Genomic DNA, 23,129 nt, shown 5'->3' with positions numbered 1-23,129 from the left:
ATTTTAGGTTTATGTTTGTTGTCAGGCTTTGGATGCTGTGAGTTCACATAAATGCACATATTAATGAGTAGGATGTACAGATACCAATACCAGTATCGGGAGCCAGTACTCGTAGTCGTCAATGAGCTGCCGATACCAAGAGCCGATACCACTGTAGCTGTGCTGCCTCTTGTTTGACACTCACCGATAATCACTCAAAAGAGCAGTGAGGCTGAGCACAGCACTGTGCACAGAGCTCAGAATAAAGCTGCACATTCACTTTTCTACATATGTGACTGTCACATGAAATATACACATAAACTCTAGACTCTAAAATGTTTTTATAGTTCACAGAGGATACCAGCGCAATGCTGCTGTTCACAATAGTAGCATGCTAATTTTCAGGGGGTTTTGCTATTATCAATGTTTAGACAGGAGCAGTGACACTTTAGCAACACTCACATCATCTGATGGTTTAGAAACAAAAGGACGAGCCACAACCAAAAAACAGCTTAAGGAATAAACAAACTCACCTGCTGTCCTCTGTCCCTCTGAGGTGTGTCCTCTGTCCCTCTGAGGTGTGTCCTCTGTCCCTCTGAGGTGTGTCCTCTGTCCCTCTGAGATGCATCCTCCGTCCCTCTGAGGTGCGTCCTCTGTCCCTCTGAGGTGTGTCCTCTGTCCCTCTGAGGTGTGTCCTCCGTCCCTCTGAGGTGCGTCCTCCGTCCCTCTGAGGTGCGTCCTCTGTCCCTCTGAGGTGTGTCCTGTCTGTGCAGAATTCCACACATCCAGCCTCACTGTTGTATCTGCAGGTCCACTGGTGTAAAGTGGTGACATACTTTGAGTCCTCTCTGAAAAGTCCTGTCCCCAAAACAATCTTCCTCTCGGCTCTTCAGGGTTTGTTCTGTACTTTAGATAAACTGAACTTCACTAACTTTTAGTCTTTTAGTTTGTAAAACACCCATTCAAATGTCCCTCTGCTGCCTCAGTGCTCCCAGAACACACCTGAGGGAAGGGGTCCTTGATAAAAACCCGTAGCTGTCCACACAACTGCCCGACTCAAAAAATGTAGGCAGTGCATATGTAGTTACTGGAAATAAAAGACATGTAATCATTTAAAAGGCATTTGTAGACTGGTATAAACACTCGAGTGACATTTAGTTTTCAGAAAAAAAAAAAATTTCAAATCATGCTTTTCAATATAAATGTATGGGCTCTTGGGGGCCCTCTGGTGGCCTCGGGGCCCTAAGCAGCTGCTTAGTCTGCTTATCGACTGGGCCAGCCCTGGTATCCATGGATATATAGTAGATAAGTTTAATGCCATGCTGAGGAATATTCCACACAATGCTAAAACATTAAACAGGTGACAGACCCTCCACCACCATAGTGCATCTTTAATGTAGAATGAATGATGCAAAATACAGAGGCTCATTCAAACTCACTTTACACTTTCTTAGCAGCCTACCTGTATAATCACGTAGACATTTTTCTCAGAGGTTTTAATAAGATGCAGGCTGGACCCTCACTCAGGCGGAGATGGGAGGGCATATTAAAACGGTCATTTTTTGAAATTCAAGGCGATTTGAAAGCACTGCAAAAAAAAAAAAAAACATTCATCCCCAACCCGCCCGCCTGGTGACAGAAGGCAGAGGGAGAGAGCACAACCTTCATAATCGACCATAATTTGGCCAAAATGAACTGACAGAGAAATTAAATTGGAGCAGATTCAAAGCATGGGTGTGAGCAGTGCATTATGGGTACTTGTGGTTTAATGATGGTTTAATAGAAAGTGGGGAGAGCAGAATGTAGATGTGTAAGAGAAAATGACCTCGAATGTAAACAGTAAAATTATTATCAGAATTTTACCAAAGATATGTGAATCTTACGGCAATGCATGAGTTATGCATCATTAAACGTCCTACATTACACAAAATTGACTCTTGTGAGCTTTAAGTCGCGTTACAACGTCCTTTTACCTTTTGTTTAGTAGAAAATGGAAATTGTTGAATCTGATTATTGAACCATGAGTGAGGGACGTAGTTTAGTTTCCACATGGTTCTTATCCTACAACGTGCTTATTTGTTCTTGGACATTACCTGTTTGTTTTATTTTATTTTATTTTATTTTTTACTTAAAGTATAACTAAACGCTAATTCTAAGTTTGTGCTTCCTTGAGTGGCCTCTGCAGTTTCAAGTAGCTGGTGACATCACAAAAGACTGCCCTAATTACAGCCAGGTTGTTACAAACACCTGGCTGCAGGGGCAGAGTTTGAAGTTTGAATACTTATTAGACCAAAGGTGTCCAAACCTTTTTCACCGAGGGCCACATACTGAAACATATTTGAAGCAGAGAGCCACAGACCAGTGTCAATACAGGGAGTCAAATGGGGGATTTAACACCAGTTTGACACAGCCGTTGTACCTTTAATAAGTTTTTAGCTCTGTGTCACAATGCAGTGTGATGTTATTGAGGTTATAGAGGGAGAATCTATTCAATTTGTAATAAAAAATACTTCCTGATCAATTGGGCCAGTTTAGGAGGGCCTCAGACCAAAAATTGGTCTGAGGCCCGCATTTCGCCCCTGGGCCGTAGTTTGGACAGCCCTGTATTAGACCAATCACACTGCTCCTTATACCCCCAGACCCCATCCTTCCTCGCCCCTTACCCTCCCCTTCAGTCCTCCAGGCACTGCCCAAATTGTGGGCGGAGTTTTGTCCCACTGTAAAATAACAATCAAAACAAGCAGCTGATGTTATACACTCTATTTCCTTTTACAAATAGTTGCTTTGCGACACACTGCATGGTGCGAAGCGTTTTCTCTGAACAAAAGTCACATAGAAATAGTTTATGAACGTCTCTATTTACTCAGCAGTGAATTCCTGCAGCCTTTGTGCCACCTCCACTGCGCTAATTGAGTGAACGTACAGTTTTGTTCACGTTTGTTAATCTAAACCTTTGGACCAGTTCAGTTGCGTTTTTAGTGCTGCCCCCTAGAGGACCGAAGCACATTTTTGCTCATGTTTCAGTTGAATTTGTTTTATTCTTGCTTCAGTTCTGGTACGATATGACATTGTTTGAGACCAGTAAAGCTAAATATATTCCAGTAGTTGACCATTGTCCTTCAGATATTAGCTTAATGCCTTTATTACGTTCATTTCTTTACTTTTTCATTTAACCGGACTAGTCTCATAAGTGAAGAGAAGTAGGTTGGTTAACGCTGGTCTAGATTATTTCAAACCAGATGCAAAGAGCAGAGTTAAAATATCTAATACCACTCACTCCTTGTATAATATCCCAGTCCTCGTTCAGCTCTGATAATGTCTCTGTATATGAGACACTTACACGGGTACACGGAGAAACGCAGTAGCAGCACGAGTGACAAATGAACGCGAGCTACATTCTGTCATTAGCCTGAGATAATCTGCCCACTTCCTGGAATCTGGATGAATAAAATATAACAGTATCGGAGAAATGTTTGCATTACTTTACAGCCTTATACATTGTTAATAGTCTCATGAATTATTTATTTGGTAGTCTATAGATTAAAGACGCTCTACCTGATTTTGACTGTCTTAAAACATAAAAAAACAAAACAAAACATAACATTATTCCTACTTTATGCATTGTGAACATCCTAAGTATTCACCATGATGAGTTTATAAGCGCTTTTTTGCAACTTTCAGGGATGAAATACATCAAAATAGCCAAGAAATACCATGCTAACTGCGCACTTCCTGATAATGTTTTATAATTTGAAGCAGACAGCACTTATTTTGACCTCAAGAACTGCTTATGCAATATATTTGAAGTGGGGAAAGACACATTTTTGCTCAAGTAATATGTAAAAAAAAAACACATAGATACATTAATAAAACCATAGAAGAGTTTACTTGGACTTGTTGTGAAGTTATGCATGATATTTTTTCTTGTACTTGTTGTGGAGTTACACCCATCCCCTCATCACCAGCCTCCATCACATCAGAGCCCGAGGAGGAGGCTCTGACCGGGGGGAGGCTGCGGTTGATCTCTCCTCCTTCTCTGCTCCACTGCCTCCTAGTTTGACCATAAAACACGGGCTCACAAAGACGATCCTTAGCCCGGAATAAATCACCGCTCCCCCCTTTTCCCCGAAGCCAACCCTGGGCCTTACCTCTGGGTGAACCTCCAGGCTAAAAGCTATTTGTCAGGATCTCATCTGCATTCCAGGCATAAGAAGAGGAGGAGAAGAACAGGAGGCAGACGGCTTCATCCGAGCGTTCAGCGGGAATGTGCGGACTGTTGTTTGGAGTGAAAACAATGTTAGGGGATGTGCGTATGACGGGTTACAGAGTACACATTTCACTTTGAAGAAGATGAGCTTTTTGGGAGATATTTACAACTTAAACGTACGTCATGATTTTGAGTTTGCAATATTGATCTAAAATGACTTAAAAATAGAACCTGAGAACTGATAGCCCCGCCTCTTTATAGTGAAATTTCAACAAGCAGCAGATTTTGTTGTTGAAACTTGTTTGTGACGGGTTTTTTTTACTTTACATGTGTGAATCAGAGTGTGAATCTTTTGAATAATTGCAAGTAAAGAAGTAGAAGTAGAGAAGTGGGCGGAGATAGAGGGTATGTGAGAGAGAGAAGAGGTGTAAAGAGAGACAGAAAGAGCGTAGGGGGAAGAGAGAGAGAGTGAGAAGAAGAGAGAAAGAAAGAGAGAGCGAAAGAGAGGAGGAGAGAAAGACAGAGAGGGTAAGAGAGGGAAGGAGAGAATAGAGAGAGACACAGAGACTGGGGATAGAGAGAGACAGAGAGAGTGTGGGGAGAAGAGAGAGGAGAGGAAAAAGAGAGGGAAGGAGAAGGAGCAAGAGAGAAAGAGGAGATAGAGAGAGACACAGAGACTGAGGGATAGAGAGAGACAGAGAGAGCATGGGGGAAGAGAGAAGGAGAGAGAAGGGGAGAAAGAGCCACGCAAGAAAGAGAGAGTTTGTTGAAACTTGTTTGTGACTTTTTAACTGTACATGTATGACCCAGAGTCTGAATTATTTTTATTTTTTTGTCTGAGCACTAAAGTCTCTAATGCAGAACAGGATTAGTGAAACATGCACCCATCAATCAAAATACATCCTCATTATTGATACTTTGCAGTGACCTCATGCTTGGGCTGTTCTACATGTGTTTCTATGGTGGAATGTTCAGCAGTTATTGTGGTGACACAATGCACACATTGTCAAACACTGTCCGAAAAGATTTAAAGAAAATATTGTCTGAAAACGTAAGAAAAAATACGAAGTTTACGGATTTAAACAGCACATTTTCAGGAGCTTGTGATCAATTCGAACATTAATGGTCCTGTTTCGGAGTTTGATTTTCAACAAAACGGTGAGAGTGACTGACTAAAAAACTGTGGCTAATGCTCGCTAACTTGTGACTGCAATTTTATGTGTGAGAGCTTTGTTTAACAGCACAAATCAGCTCAGCTTTTGTAGTTCCAGCTAAGTCTGGGTAAAGTCTAACTTGAGTAACTGAGCTTCAGACAGAGCAGTGTCTCTAGTTAGCATCATCCTCCCGCCTGTAAGTCAATTGCATAATACGTCCCCGTTTAACTAGTGGACACAAAGATTCAAAACTACAAATCTCTGTACAATTATTAAAAATACACAGGCCTTAAATAAGCTCACTTCTCCAATATCTGAAAGTTTAAAGGTGCACTATGTAACTTTCCACCAGTTTGTCTCCATGGAGATGGTAATGCTTTACCTGGAATCCACAGTGTAGGAATAGAGTTTATATAATTTGTTCTATAGTGTACAAGATTCTGCTGCGCCGTCTCAAAACGATATAAGATCTGTGCCAAAGGGAAACCCGCAATATAAATCAGAGCGGCTCCAATAGAACGACACAAAAACTGCATTGCATTTTGGGATTTCATTTTACTCTGAACAAAATTGATTCAAAAACATCCAAGAAACGCCCGGGTTTGTAAGAATGAATGAATCAATTGCGAACGAACGTACAGGGAAACAAAAACATTTCTATTACATAACAACAAACTGCACAGAAGAGATAGGCTCACGGAGTGGATCACACCTGCCATGAACAAGTCCTCCAACAGAGACACAGACAGAGAGAGAGACTGAGAGAGGAGGAGAGAGAGAGAACAAGAGAGACAGGCAGAGTGAGGGAGGGATAGAGAGAGAGAGGGAGGTAGAGAGAGAAGAAGGAGAGACAAACTGCACAGAGGAGATAGGCCCATGGAGTGTATAACAACTGTCATGAACAAACCCTCCAACAGAGAAACAGAGAGAGAGAGACGGGGGGAGAGAGGAGGAGAGAGAGAATAAGAGAGACAGGCAGAGTGAGAGAGGGATAGAGAGAGGAGAAGAGACAAACTGCACAGAGGAGATATGCCCATGGAGTGTATAACAACTGTCATGAACAAACCTTCCAACAGAGACACAGAGAGAGACTGAGGAAGAGAGGGGGAGAGAGAGAACAAGAGAGACAGGCAGAGTGAGAGAGGGACAGAGAGAGAGGAGGAGAGACAAACTGCACAGAGGAGATAAAAAGTGAAAAAAGACAAAAGAGTATGAGGGATAGAGAGAGAGTAGGGAAGAGTGAGAGAGTGAGAGAGAGTGAGGGATAAGGAGAGACAGAAAGAGAGTGAGGGGACGAAGAAAGAGAGGAGGAGAGAAAGAGAGAAAGAAAGAGAAGGAAAGAGAGAAAGATGAGGAGATAGAAAGAGAGAAACAGAGACTGAGGGATTAAGAGAGACTGAGAGAGCGTAGGGGAAAGAGAGAGAAGAGGAAAGAGAGAGGGAGAGAGAACAAGGGAAAAAGAAGGAAGGAGAGAATAGAGAGAGACACAGAGACTGGGGGACAGAGAGAGGCAGAGAGAGCATGGGGAGAAGAGAGAGAGGAGGAAAGAGAGAGGGAGAGAGATGGAAAGAGAATTAATGAGATAAAGAGAGGAGGAGATAGAGAGAGACAATGAGACTGAGAATAGAGAGAGACAGAGAGAGCGTGGGGAGAAGAGAGAGAGGAGGAAAGAGAGAGGGAGAGAGAAGGAGAGAGAGGGGAGGAGGGGGAGAGAAAGAGAGAAAGAGGCACGTGAGAAAGACAGAGGGAGTAAGAAGGAGAGAGGAAGGAAGACAGGAGTAGGGAGAGAGAAAGAGTGAGTGAAAAAGTGAGAGAGGCAGAATGAGTGAGGCATTGAGAGAGTGGGGAGAAGAGAGGAGGAGGGCGTAGAGTGAGAGAAGGAGAGAGAGAAGAGAAAGAAGGGGGAGAGTGAAGGAGAGAGAAGGACAGGGAGGGAGAAAAAGAAGAAGAGCGAGAGAAAGAGTGAAAAAGAGAAGAGGGGCGGGGCAAAGATGGAGAGAGAGACTTAATCATTTACATTATTAGCAGGAATTGAGACAGAGAGAAAAATAAATTAAACACATCCCAGACTTGTTTTGGAAGGATGAAAGGAAAGGAAAAGTTATAAATTAAAACTGTAATTATCATCAAACTAAGGAGAGGGGAAGAGAGAGACAAACAGAGAGAGATGGAGAGAGAATGAGAAAGAGTGAGTGAAAAGGAGAGAGAAGTCCATATGGAGGAAGTTGCAAAGAGACAAGAACATGGGACCTATTGGAACAAAACAAAACTGTACTATGAGGTAAACTAGCATGCTAATGTGCCCTTCCTGATTGACACAAGACACATTTTGCTCAAATACTTGGACAGAAATTCAGACACAGGGCTGTTAAATGTTACTGGAGACACGAACATGGACTTTGCACCTTTAAAATCCTTGAAGACATTTGATTTTGTCCATTTAGAACCATTCACATGTCAGGTATTTCTTTAGTGAATTCTAGTCCTAAAAATATGTACCTGTCGATTCCTAAAAATTGAAAAAGTACCTTTAAAAATCCATGTGTGAGACTTATTCGTCATGAGTTTGTGAGTGATTAGTGTGAAAGCCGGTGTAGTGGGCAGTGAGGCGTGTGCCGCTGTGGGCGCGTCTGTATTCATCATTCAGACACTCCAATAACGCCGCCTTTTCTAGCTTTGCCTCGTTCTCACTTCCACTCTCTTTTCGAACTCCGACACTCTCACACTCTCTCTCTCTTTCAACATTTACTGGAGGAGCAAACCTTCAGAACATAATCAACCACTGACAAATCTACTATGAACGTTTGCATTGGATTCCTCAATAGAAACCACAGACTATATATATAAATGGACATAGCTAATCGACTCTGGCTCCAATTCACTTTCCATTGAAAAACTGCGGCCCCTCTCTCTGTAACTGCAGCTGTCAGACTCGTCTTTTTGTTCGTATTACACTCTATATGATCCTGGTGTTTTTATACAGCTATTTTGTCCATAAATCAAGATGTCAACATTAATAACACACAAATCAGGAGCTTTCTTTCTCTGAGGTCGCTACCGCTAGCATTAGCAACAGGTTTGATTGACAGTGTTGCAAAAAAAGAGACAAAGAGACAGAGTGTGAGGGAAAGAGATAAATAGAGAGAGAGAAAATTGGGGGTAGAGAGAGAGACAAAGAGAGTGAGGAATAGAGAGAGACTGAAAGTGAGCCGGAGGAAGAGAGAGAGAGAAAGAGAAAGTGAGAGAGAGACAGAGAGTAGGAAAAAGAGAGAGAGGAGGAGGAGACAGAGAGAGAGGGAAAGAGAGAAATAGAGAGAGTTGGGGGGAAGAGAGGGACAGAGAGAGTGAGGAGTAGAGAGAGACTGAAAGAGAACCAGAGGAAGAGAGAGAGAGAGAAAGAGAGGAGGAGAGAGAGACAGAGAGAGTGAGGAATAGAGAGAGACTGTGTGAGGAAGAGAGAGAGGAGGAGAGGGAGAAAGAAAGAGAGGAGGAGAGAGAAACAGAGCGAGTGAGGAATAGAGAGGGGGAGAGAGAGAGAGAGAGAAGCAGAGAGAGTGAGGAGAGAGACAGAGAGAGAGTTGTGGAAAGAGACAGAGAGAGTGAGGAATTGAGAGAGACTGAAATAGAGCCGGAAGAAGAGAGAGAGAAGAAGAAGAAACAGAAAGAGAGGAGGGAGAAAGAGAGGAGGAGAGAGAGACAGAGAGAGTAGGAGGAAGAGAGAGAGGAGGAGAGTAAATCAAGATATGAACATTAATAACAGACAAATCAGGCGCCTTCTTTCCGTGAGGTGACTCCGGCTATTGTTAGCAACAGGTTTGATTGACAGTGTTGTTAAGCATCTGTTAAATCAGCTGTGAAGACGAGAAGGAGCATTACCTTCAACAGCCTCGCTGCAGATTGGCTCTTTGGTTGCTATGATACTCGCAGTCAGAATTCCAAATATGGAACTCGGCTCTAAATTCCCTCCTGTAACTGTGAGACTCGATGTGTAAATGTGTAGACTGTGCACTTTCTTTTAACAATTATATTAAAGGTTCACTGTGCAACTTTTTTGTGGGGGGTCAGCAACGTGCTTGTCTCGATGAAAATCGCTTTGCCATATTATGGTATTAGACTTATCTATCTCCACAGAGACAAGCAAGTAACACTGTGAGTCCAAGTTACAGGTCGGTTCTATGGAGAGACGAGTTCACACACAGTTAGAATCCATGTTTTCGCAATGCATTTTTCAAATCTAAAAAAATAAAAACATGGGTAATCAAATAAGTGCATGACATGTTTAATTCCAATCTGAGGAACATTTCAGGCAATGCAATAACATATCCATGGACACAAGTAACCACCAGAAAAGTTGCACAGTTCACCTTTAACCAGGAGACCAAAACATACACAGATGAATGAGTTGTTTTAGTTGAATCGTTTTGTGGTTTCCCAACTCCAAAAAGTACCATCTCATAATGTAACTGGGACCAGGACTAAACCCAGACCTGACCAGGATGATACGAGGACTACATTATGCTGAAACTTGTCTAAATCATAACTAAATACAATGGAATCTAACCAAAACAAGACCTGATGTTCCACAGTATGGCATTAAACTTGACTAACACAAATCCAGGATAGATAAGTTAAATGTCACTGGACATTTCATGCGTTTCTGGCAAATGGTTCTTTCCTAATTTGAAGGATTTTGTGAGGACCTTTGGGGATTTAATTTGTCACCTTTTTACGAGAAACTTTTTTACAGGTCCAGATGCAGCCGGGCAGAGCTAAAGTTCATGAGGTGATTTCAGCTAAATCTAAAATAGAGTAAAGGTTTATTTTGGTGAGATACTCTGTGGTCTCATATATGACCTTTCCACTCGGCTGCACAGGGGCTAGACTCTCGTATTGAAAATATGGAGGAGCTCAGTGTCTCGTCTCTGATGCATGTTTCCCTATGGAGCAGAGCAGAGACACAGAGAGAGGAGACTGATCCTTGTATAAACACACAAACATCGATGAAGAAGGACCAACGCCCCTCCAACAATGACAAAACATTTATTTATTTATGGTGTTTTTTTGGATGAATGATGGTGCCCAAGAGTGAGGAGCAAAAGTACATGCCGTGTTACTTCAAAATATATCATATTAGAGACTGAAGGGAGAGGATCAATGAAAACGTATGAGTATTTTGGTCATATTTTACAGTTAATTAACATTAAAATGCTAATTATTTGCCTCAGAAGTCTACATATATGTGTTTTTATACAGAGGGACATCCATCCTGGTCATGTCTCCCTCTGTTACATCTAGAGCCAGAACCAAACACAGTCGTCCAATCAGATTTAATAAAGAGTCATTACAGCATAGGGACAGGATTTTTGATGGATAGACAGATAGATAGAATGATAGATAGAATGATAGATGGAACAATAGATAGATAGACAGATAGATAGAATGATAGATGGAACAATAGATAGAATGATAGAACAATACACAGATAGGGTGACAGAACGATAGAAAGACAGCTAGATAGAACAATAGATAAAATGATAGAATGATAGATGAAACAATAGATAGAATGATGGATGGAACAATAGATAGATAGAACAATAGATAGAATGATAGAACGATAGATGTAACGATAGATAGAATGATGGATGGAACAACAGATAGATAGAACAATAGATAGAATGATAGAACAATAGATGGAACAATAGATAGATAGAATGATAGAATGATAGATGGAACGATAGATAGAATGATGGATGGAACAATAGATAGATAGAACAATAGATAGGTAGAATGACAGAATGATAGAACGATAGATGGAACAATAGATAGAACGATAGATAGAATGATAGATAGACCAATAGAACAATAGATAGGGTGATAGATGATAGAACGATAGAACAATAGATAGGTAGATAGAACGGTAGATAGAATGATAGATAGAACGATAGATAAAGCAATAAAACAATACATAGAATGATAAATAGAACGATAGATAGAACAATAGATAGAATGATAGATGATAGATAGATAGATAGATAGATAGATAGATAGATAGATAGATAGATAGATAGATAGATGGAATAATAGAGCTACAGAACAATAGATAGAATGATAGAACAATAGAACGATAGATAGAATGATAGAGTGATATATAGAGTTTAGTCTCCACAAAGTTATGAACACCCACCACATCAAAATTAGGACTAAACTGGGACTAAACACAGAGCTAAACTTGGGCTACACCAGAACTAGACTAGAACCAAACTAGGTCTACATCAGGACCAAAGTAGGACAAGTGTGCCGTCCACTACATTATGAATCCCACTTCTGATGATAATAAGCACTCTCTCACCTTTGGCACTTTCCATTAACATTGACCACAAGGTAAAAGCAAACTTATTGAAATGCCTGGTGCTTGGTCCATGTCCTTGAGCACTGATTTGTCCCAGGGTGGAGTGCAGCGTTGGGGGTTAGATCGGTGCCTTAGACATCCCCCCGCCCCTCCCTAACCTCCGGACCTCATATGTCTTACTGCTGTCAGACTATGACCTTTATATTTCCCTGTGCGTGCGTGTGAGTTTGTAAGCGCTCGGATCAGCCGCGCTGCACAGGAAAAGGCCAGAGTTTCCATGCTAAAGAGGCTACGCTGACAGCACCAGTGTCTCGGGTTTGGACTATATTTTGTGGCATATAAATGATTTCAAAATGACACAACCACATGTCTCAAATGATTTTAAAGGTGCACTACGTAACCTTTCTGGCTACCTACTTGTCTCCATGGAGATAGTATTGCTGGGTTTCAGATGATTTCACGACATATACCTACAACCAAGAATATTTAATACAGATGGGTGCAACTAAAATGTATATAGTTTAAATGTAGAATTTCTTTGTAATACAAGACGTTCATGGGTTTAATCTCTAAACTAGGCTAGATTGTGAGTAGGGTTGCTTCTCCACAGATCTGATTTGTAATTTGGTCTGATTATGTCACTTCCTTGTCTCCATAGTAACATGAAGGTTATTCATTGTAACATTTTGAGGAAGTACAATATCTTAGATTTTGAAAGTTATCAGATGTTCCTGAATGCTTATCTCATTTTTAAAGTTCTAAATGGGCTCACTCTTCCACCTTTAAAGGATTTTATTAATAAAAAAAATAATACTGGGATAAACACCAGAACATTAACAAGAGACTGCAATATAGAAAGGCACAGAAAAAAAAATGTCAAACTGTGGCATCTATCGGAGGCTCAAAATTATGGAACACACTACCAGAGCACATTAGAAACTGTGGATACTACTCAAGCTTCAAACAAACCCTAAAGAACTGGTTGAAAAGGCAGCAGTCCTGTACTCATAGATGACTATCCATTTGTCTTGGGCTCTTTATACTCTAGACTGAGGCACTTCTATTGTAAATAGTGCAATATCATGTTATTGTGTTCTCATGTTGTGTGTTTATGTCTGACTGGTGTAATGTCTAAATGTCTGTGTTTTCATATTGAATGTTTCATGTTTGCACGTGCCTTAGGACAACGGATGAAATTTAGCTCCAGTGCTAACTCCGGCATATTTATGTGGAGACTTTTTTTTGTAGACGCATTGATTAATATGTACTGTCCTAATTCAAAAAAAAAAAAAAAAAAGGTTACAAATAATCTTTCCATCTATATAAAAGCAGTTAAAACAAAAGTAGTTGTAGTTATAAACATTATTTCTGCAGTTGAAGTACAGTGTAGTATAGTATAGTAAAAATGTATTTTGTGAAATTACATAAGTAATAGTAACTGTAGGAGTAACCGTCTGGATTTATAACTTGACAGAAAGCTTTCATCACATGTAGACCTACTCACAGTGGGAAAAGTAATCACAACTTTAACTCAAGTAATAGTACTGTAAACACAATATGTTACTCGAGTAGTGAAAGCAAGGTATCTGAAAACTACTCCAATCTACTTTAGTAAATGTTACTGCACACTACCCACTTATCCCAGGCTAATAATGTTGTCTAAACCTGTTGAGAGCTTGATAAACACGCTCGTGTGAAAGGCAGACGTCAGACACGATAACAAGCCTGCTCTGACTGCTTTATTAAGAGGCGTTAATCTGTCTCCGTGGCGACTGTACAGCAGGGGTCAAAGTTCGGGGTCGCGACCTCCAGCGCCCGGCCTCATCCATCACCGCTAGACGTCACGGAGATGATGCGAGAGAGGCGGATGATCTACATATCAATCAGAGCACGCGCAAGGCTGTAGCCCTCGGTCCAGTCATTTATCAACTACACTAAAGGGTATGGTGTGGGAGGAGACAGGAAATGAGCTGCAACGTGAGAGGCTCGTCTATACGACTCCCATAAGAAAATCCGATAATGGGATTTACATTATTGGCATTCATAAACGGAGGAAAGGCTATGACAGAACAACATTCAGATGTGTCTTTTGAAATATAGTGGAATAACTGGCTCAACCTCACTGTTAGCGTCACTACTTCCTGTCAAGCTAAAATTAACAAATATTTAAAGATAAGACAGTGACTTGAGAGTGCAACATGTTAAAGGCTAAACAAATGAGGTGAAAACATCAGCTGGGGACACTTCTGCGTTTAGAAAAGCAGGTGTTGTGTGTGTCAGTGCTAATGCTAATGCTAATTACGATGCATCGGAAATATTAAAATGACACCACAAACTGGAATAACCTACATATAAGAACAATCGGATAGTCTTTACATTCATTGCTTTTAATAGGTAACTGCTAACCGTAAGAAGGGTTTCAATAGGGTCTGGGAGAGATCGCTAAATTACTCAAACACGCATGGATGACACATAAAACCAATTCAGCCATGTTTTTAAGAGTAAACAACACTATGACATGGTGGAATAATACCCCCTTTTTAAATTGGCTATACTGAATATTTTCTTGAAAAGTACTGCTGAAAATAGAGGTAATGTTTTTGCAGCATCTGTTTGAGTCATCATGTGACATACAGACAGCACGTTGCACAGTCCTATACAAACACAGATCCTATAGCTGCGTCTGTCAGGGGCCACTGGAGTTTTCTGTATCAAATCTATACTTTCATGGCCATTGGACTGTGACTTTCCCTCTGCGTAATCCTGATTTTTTTGGGATTTATGTGCGCTGCATGTACAAACTCTATGTATGTTGACATGGATATAAAATGTAAAAAATATACTGTTTTGACTAGTGTAGACGTATGACTTTTTAGTTGTATTATTAAGTGTTTTCTTTAAAGAGGCAGTATTATGCAAAAAATTATTCATGGAGCTTTCTGCCATATTATAACATTGTTCCCTCATCAAAAAAACACGCCTGAAGAGGTTTTAAATGCCATCTATGCATGTTTGAGTAATTTAGCAATCTCTCTCTATTCGTATCCTCCCAGTACGATTCTGTCCAATGCTCCGCCCACAAGTCTACGTCACACATGCTCCCACATGACAACTTTCAAATATACAAAAAAGCATGATACAAAACTGTACACAGCAACTTGACAAACCTGATGCGATGTGCAGTAGCTTCGTTAGCGGGGTGCACGCTGCATGTGTTGTGATGGCGTTCTGAAGGGGGAGTGACTTAGCACAGAGAGCAAAGGGAGGGGGGGACACAGAAAGCAAAGGGAGGGGGGGACACCAAAGCAAAACGTATAAAACACAAAGGCGTTGTTTTGGGCAAATATAGCATTATCAAAACAATACCTAGTGCTTCGAAGGGGGAGTGACTTAGCATGGAGAGCAAAGGGGGGCCGATGGATTAAATTGGGCCGATGGATTAAACTGGTAAACCAATACCGGTGATGATGAGTTTATAAGCACATTTCACAAATTTCAGTGGCCAGACTCTGCTATTTTACCACTGCTAACAACAACTAGCATGCTAACAGCGCACCATCCTAGTTCACGAATGATAAAAGCGCTTTACGATCGGACGCAAATTCCGCACAGCCGTCTCATTTTGACCCGTATGACACATTTTACTTTATTAAATGAAAAAGTTGGTGCAGCCCCTTTAAAAATGCGTAACAGTTAAATAAACAGTTGGTATAGATTCTTCAAACGGGGCAATACAAAATCCATACCAAACAGTTAAGATGTTGTTTTAGTCCCATCTGGCTTCGGTTCATTATGGTGTATAAGCTCTGGGCGCTCACAGATTTGGAGAGCAGTACAAATGGTATAGAGGAAACATCTGGCTGTTGTTGCTTTGGGCTTAATGGAAACTACAAAAATACATTACATGATTCAAAACATCTGCATATGCAAATGTAATGACTTAAGGTTCCCTCTTGCATGATTACTTCTGTTCCTAATTGTAGCAGAGTTTTACTGTTGGGTTAAACTCCACTCTGTAACCAATCAAAGCAGAAAATGGATGAAAAGTGGGTATGTTAGAATTTTAGGTTGGTGGTTCAAACTCCTCTTGGACCATTGCATGTCATAGTTGTGTCCTTGGGCAATACACTTCCCTCATTTTTGTATGAATGTGATGTATGCTGTGTATAAGACTAAACAATTTTCCTTCTACAAAGACATGTAGTTTAGGACCCAGTCTTCGCTCCTGAGTTCAGACGGGCATGATTGACAGGTGGATTAACCAATCAGAGAAATGCATATTCTGTAGCATAAACTAGGACAAATTTAATCCAGAAGAAACTTTGTCGACTTATTTGTTTCCCAATTGTCACTTAAAGGGCCCATATTCCGCTATTTTCTGATTTGTTATAATGTTCTTGTTTTTTTTTTTTGTTTTTTTTTCATTTTGGTTGTTTATTGCACTGAAACATGCATCATTACTTGCACCTCCACAAACCTGACTCTTATCTGGCCTGGAGGAGGACCTGTTCCTGCATGTTTCCATGGAAATGCAGTTCCTTTAGCTATAATATTCCACAGTATGGTGTAAAACATAGCTATCCTCATACACAATGTTCCAAAGTATGGTTTTAACTGCGTGTTTCCATGGAATCAGGCGGGTGACGCTGTAAATCCTGTACAGAGGTTTTCAGGGAAGGTCGTGGAAGCTGATGGTGCGGATTGGCAGCCACAGGGCATTGCGTTGGCTACAGTAGCGTACAATGAGTAGAGTTTGGAGTGAGTGAAAAATGCACAACAGTTTGGGCAGATAATACATTGTTATTCTGCAGAAACAATGAAAATCCAATGTAAAGTGACCAGTTGCTCGAGAACCTTCCAAACTCCAAACTCCCAGCCCACAATAGACTCCACTATCAGGCCTCTAAATGAACAGCATTAAAGTGTGTGATATCAGTTAATGTCCTCCAGCCTGGGTGAAAACAAAAGTAATATTTGCACTTATCTGGCGGTAAAGGTGTGCGGTTATGAAGTTGTAATGTTGGACTTGGGGAGAGTGGAGCGAGTAGAGAGTGTAGGAGCAGATAAAGAAGTGTCCAGGCATTTATTAAAAACACAAAAGAGAGAATGAAAGATGATAGTGTACAAGGGAGCGACTTGAATGCTAACCGCAGTGGGTGTACAGCCTTACTGCCTGGTTTATTAATTATTTAAAGTGACAACAAAAGTGTCTGCGGTTATAAAATGTAAGGTCTGTGTTATTACAACGCGACGGTTTGTACAAAAGCATAAAAATATAGTGGATGAAACGGCCTCTTGAGCGTTTGTAAGTGTTTTAAACTGACTGAACATCACGAATTAAAGCCGCAGCATGGAACTAACTAAGACAAAATAGAGTAAAATCCTGACTGTTATTTGACCTGTTGGAGGACCTCGTTCTGCTTGTCTCCATAAAATTGTTGTTTCTCTTCCACGGACAATATTCCAAACAATGACCAGCTATGCAACTATGCAGTAGTATAGTCAAACAGTATTACACAATCCTTTTTAAAGTTAATTTTATGATGATTAGTTGTGATTACTTATGTTTTGATTTGTTGTGTTGTGATTTTAATGTCTTTCTTATTCTGTAAAGCACTTTGAATTACTCTGTGTACAAATTGTGCTATACAAATAATCTTGTCTTGCCTTGCCACAACAGACACAGTTGTGGCAAGGCTCGACGCAGTAACTCATTTGCTTTTTAATGCTTAATTATGATAAACCGACTTTGGCAGGCTTTTTATCAGACGTGCTTTCTCATTAAGAATCGATCTTGCTTCATAGTCTAATAGTGAGTCGGCTGCTCTAATACGCTGCTGTACATGTGCCAAGTTCTGTGCCAGCCACAGTGTTGTGATATCCATTCATGACTCTTTCTGAATGCCCCTCCCTACTCTTCACCTCTATTTCATGTTTAGATTTGTCCTGTGGAATAAAGGCGTAGGTCAAAGAATTTTAAGATAAGTCAGGGTTAAGGTTAAGTGTATACTGCATTGATCCCTTGTGTCCTCTACATTTGACCCATTCTTCAGGGTTGCTGGGGCAGTCTGTAAGGAGCAGTGACCCAGGGACCCATCTCCACATATTGAGCTAGTCTTGGTTAGGACTACCTTATTAAAGCTACAGTATGTAACCTTTTGCCAAAAAAAAAAAAGGACAAATACATATTTCCCCTTTTTTCATTTTGGTTGTTTATTGTACTGAAAATTTTAGAAAAATACGCATCCGCACTCTCCACAAACCTGACTCTTATCTGGTCTGGTGGAGGGCCTCTTACTGTTTGTTTCCATGGAAATGTGGTCTCTTTGGCTATAATTCCCCATTGTGGTGTAAAACGTAGCTATAGACAAAGTTCTGAAGTATGGTTTTAACTTTGTGTTTCTGTGGAATCATGCTGGTGACGTGCCACCTCCACAAAGTTGCTCACTCTGCCTTTAACTTGAGGATTTGCCTGTGGTGAATGTTCTGGGTTGGACTGTCCTGCTTGCAGTATCATATCAATCAAGCCCACGTCAGGTTATGTAAAAGTAAAGTATTACCTAATAGCATGTGATGTAACTTTACCTCCATTACTTAAAGATCATGCTATAACATTGTTCTCTCATCAAAACGTGCCTGAGGATGTTTTAAATGTCATCCATGCATGTTTGAGTATTTTAACAATCTCTCCTCTCTAATCAAACCCTCCTTATGATTAGCTGTACGAGCATGTACAAGGCTCCGCCCACAGGTCTACGTCCTCCATGCTCCCACACGACAATTCTCCATAAATATACAAAGGCATGATACAAAACTGTACACAGTAACTTGACAAATCCGATACAATGGGCAGTAGCTTCTTTACCTGGATGCACGCTGATTGTGTTGTGATGGCGCTGTAAAGAGGGAGTGACTTAGCACAGAGAGCAAAGGGAGGGGGGACTCCAAAGCAAAATGTATAAAACACAAAGGCATTGTTTTGGGCAAATATAGCATTTTCAAAACAATAAAAATGGTGATCTAAATATGTTATGTGTTAGCAGTTAATGCCTAATAGAAGTAAGTAGAAGTTTTCAACATGTTAAAATAAAAGTCAACATGTTGAATAGGCCCTAGTTGGTAAAGTTTGAGGTTGGCATTTTCTAGCATAAGGTTAAAATGGCAAATATTAGAAAAGCGTGAAAGCAGATACCAAAGGCTTAAACCTGACATTTAAGAAAAAGTTTAGTTATTTGCAGATAGGTGTTCAGACGTCTAAACTTTTGCTTCTCGCTTCATAAAATCGACTGTTGGTTCTGACTGAGCAAAGATTGACTTGGACTCAAAACCAAAGAGTAAAAAAAAAAAAAAAAAAAAACCTAAAAAGCAAGAACTTAGCACAAAGGAGCGTTTTTTAATTTGTGAGTCTGTCTGCCTCTGCCTGTTCGATCGCGGGTTAATGAATGCCATACACTGATTTGTTCATTTGCTGCAGAGAAAGGAGAGGAGCCGGTGCACTCCGATAATGGGATAAATGGTTTAATTTGAGCAGAGGAAGAGTTAGAGACTTAGAGTTTTGTGGAGGAAATTAGACAGCTGCTTAAACTGACCCACGTCCATCATAACACTTACACAACACATATCGAGCAAAGACCAAGACAGACGTGACTGTCTCTACTTCTAATAATCATAATTTAATCAATCTGTAGAGCACATAACATCTTTAGATCATGACTTTACTTTTTATTGTTTTGAAAATGCTATATTCGCCCAAATCAACGTTTTTGTTTTGTTTTTGATGCTGAGTCTCCCGTCCCTTTGCTCCCCGTGTTTATTGTAAGTCACGCCCCCTTCAGAGCGCTATCACAACACAATCATCACACATCCCGCTAATGAAACTACTGCGCATCGTGTCAGGTTTGTGAAGTTGTAGTATAGTGTTTTGCATCAGGCTTGTGTATATTTATGGAGAATTGGCATATGGGAGCATGGATGGCGCAGGCTTGTGGGCTGAGCATTGGACAGAATCATTCAGCTAACCGTAAGGAGGGTTTGAATATGGTCCGTGAGAGATCGCTAAATTACTCAAACATGCATGGATGACATATAAAACCTGTTGGTAGGCTGCAGGATGTTTTTGATGAGGTAACAACATTGTAACATGGTAGAAAGCTCCAAAAAAAAGTCGGTCTTGCACAATACGGCCTCTTTGAAGGACCACTATGTAACTTTTCTGATGGGGGGGTCTGCCACCTGCTTGTGTCTATGGAGAATGTTCCTTAGCATGGCATTAAACTAGCCTATATATGGAGTGGAGGCAAAGCGATATCATCTCCATAGAGACAAGAAGGTTTCAAACTTCTACCATTAATGACTGCACCTATCCAACCAAAACAAAAACTAGCACAAATTTGATTTTCAAGAAAGTCAGCGCTAAATTGGTCTATAGGTTGGATTCAGACCATTTTGAACCATTACACCAACATCCATCAACACTTAAGTCTGCGCAGAGAGTGCTCGTGTTCTGGGTAATGAGGACAGAAACAGCCCTATGCCGTTTGATTGGCAGATAATTAGAGTTTAGTGGAGCACTGAAGGACCACTTCAGCCTGACGAGTTCAAACCATCATCACCTCAGTGTTTGTCCTGTGTCTGTGCACGGCTCCGGTAATGCTTTTGAACTCCACAGCGGTGTAGTGACCACACGCACACACACACCTGACCTGTAACGATATCACATTTTTAAGTGCGATAAAATGCTGAAGAAAATATAGACGATAAACGATAATATATACCACTGACACAGTAACCCTAAAGCAGGATTTCCCCCAAAAAAGTATTATAAAATGGCATAAAACACAAACTGCAAACTAAATAAACAGCAGAATAAAACACTTTAGTAGTCTCTTTGTATCTATAATGAATCATAGAAGTTATTTACTCAACCCTCTACAGCTCATAAAAATAACCAAAAAATCCCCCGCTACTACAAAGAAAAAGTACTGATGATAAATATTGACCCCAAAAAATATAGTTCCATCTAACATATACTGAACGATAAGTCCATATAACAATTATCGTAACACAGACACACCTATCATTCAATTCTATAGTAATATGATTAATAGTCAATCGCGCTTTTCACAGTTACTAAAATAGACTGTGACATCACATTGCAAAGCATTATGGGATACCACCTTAGACAAACAAAGGCTAAAGTAAAGCTGGTTTGTCCTCCTCCTTAGCCAAAACAACCTCCTCACTTTCTGCAATATTTCTGTAATATTAACACGTTTCTACACAATTTCTGGTTTTACAAAATGTTTAAATGTAGTTTCGAAGCTAGATACTCATTTGAGCAGGTATTGATACTAAAAAAGTCACATTCCCAGGACAAAAATGAACCTTTCGTGAAAATAGAAGACGAGTATACGCCCATGGACCACTATGGAACCTACCTGGACGACTGAGGGATTACACAGATATAAGAAAGTACTAGGATTTAACGTTGAAAATCACATTCTACTGTCTAAATAAAGAGTGTTTTTCATCATTATCATGGCATCAGAACTGGTATTGAGTATTGAGTCAATTCCTTACCGATATTGAGTTTGAAATTTGGTCGCAACTGATCCTTAACGTAACTGATCGTGACAACATCATCTCCAGCTGCATCTATTCTTTTGTTGTCGTTTTTGTGCATTGACACATCCCTTCTTTTATTTACAGGGTTTCCTCCCTGAATAGATTATATTTACTTTAGCACATGTACAATGAACGAGCGTGAATTACACCGTGTTTGAGTAGCATCTTGTTAACCTTTGCGGAGCTGTGGGGATAATTATTCACCGGGAACGTTGTTTTTTCCTCCTTTGACATTTACCAGGCTTTTGTTTTAATAGAAACATGATGCAGGTGAGTAGATACAGTCCGTGGGTTCATCTAGATTTATATTTCATTATTATTTCTCAGGATAACTTGACAAACAAATGAAGAATAATTAGGTTTTATTAGAACGAAAAGCCAATGAATTAGAGGGAATATTGTATCCATTATCCAGCATTGAGACGTATCTTTGCACAAGGTAAACACAGGAGACAGAAATATTTGCATACAGATTAATGTTAGCCTAAGTGCGTCACCGGTGGAGCAAAACTTTTGTGTTTAAAATGTATCAGCAAAATAACATTCATTTTAATATGAGTTACTGCGCAATGAATATAAAAGGCTTATTAGACTTCTCCAGAGGCCTGTTGCTTTTCAGACTTTTCGTTAATCCTTTATTAAATATACAAAAAGGTGGAATGAAAGCCACCATTTGTGAGTTTATGTGATTTTTGTGTTAACACTGGATGTCTTCTTGGTGCACGTGTCTCTCCTTATTTTGAGTTCTTCCCATAGACTGTGTATATAAATGGACATAGCTAACCTGCTAGCTGCTGTGTTCAAAATAGGAAGTGATCACAGGCACATGTTCCTGGTATTTTTATTTCACTATTGTGTTGTTAAATCAAGATATGAACATTTCTAACTAATAATAATCAGTGTAGTGAAGAGTGCAGTGAGCGTTACACTGGAGAAACTAAACAGACACTCCATAAACGAATGGAACAACACCAGTGTGAGAGCTCCTCTGGACCCCAGTCTGCGGTACATCTTCATCTCAAAGACACTAACCACTCCTTGGAAGACAGTGAGGTACAGATCTTAGCCAGAGAAAAGAAACGGTTTGAGAGAGGAGTTAAAGAAGCTATTTTTGTTAGGAAAGACAAACCTTCCTTAAACAGAAATGGAGGACTTAGAAATTAACTTTCACCAATCTATAACATCCTCAGACCCAAAATAAACAGAAACAAAAGAGAACAATATTCGGCCATTAAAGGTTGAATAAGGTAATTAAAGCTGAAACTGTAAACAATACCTTTTTACAGTTTCAGTGTAGTTAGCTCCTCCCTTCAGACAGATATAAGGCAGTGTCCCCTGGACACTGACTGGAGCTGAACACTATGGGTGACATCACACTCACTTAGTCCACTTCTTTATACAGTCTATGGTTCCTCTGTGGCAGTTGGGTCACGCAGGGCGATGATGTCAAAGGCTTCAGCGGCTCTTTCTTACTCCATGACGTGGTCCTCGTCATGACGTGATGAAGAAGACTATAATGAATGCAACACACAAGACACAGACTGGTTAGAAATGACTGAATCAGTGAAGAACTGTAGTCTTGTCTTAAAGCTGCAGTAACTTACGTTTTTTGAAGATGTGAAACCTGTTCACTGCTGGCCTTGGTCCCTCCCCCTCCCCTGCCTTGGCCCCTCCCCTCTCCTTACACCTGACCCTCCCTCACGTCACACCTGGGCCATGTCCCAATTCGCCAAATACACACTACCTCAGGTGCATTGAAGGGCACTTACGTAACTTCCGACGCAACAAGGCCTGTCCCATTTCATGCAACCAACAA

This window comes from Periophthalmus magnuspinnatus, chromosome 20, assembly GCF_009829125.3.
Source record: "Periophthalmus magnuspinnatus isolate fPerMag1 chromosome 20, fPerMag1.2.pri, whole genome shotgun sequence".
Taxonomy (NCBI): domain Eukaryota; kingdom Metazoa; phylum Chordata; class Actinopteri; order Gobiiformes; family Gobiidae; genus Periophthalmus; species Periophthalmus magnuspinnatus.
The sequence above is the reverse complement of the archived record's forward strand: the minus strand, read 5'-3'. Positions refer to the sequence as shown.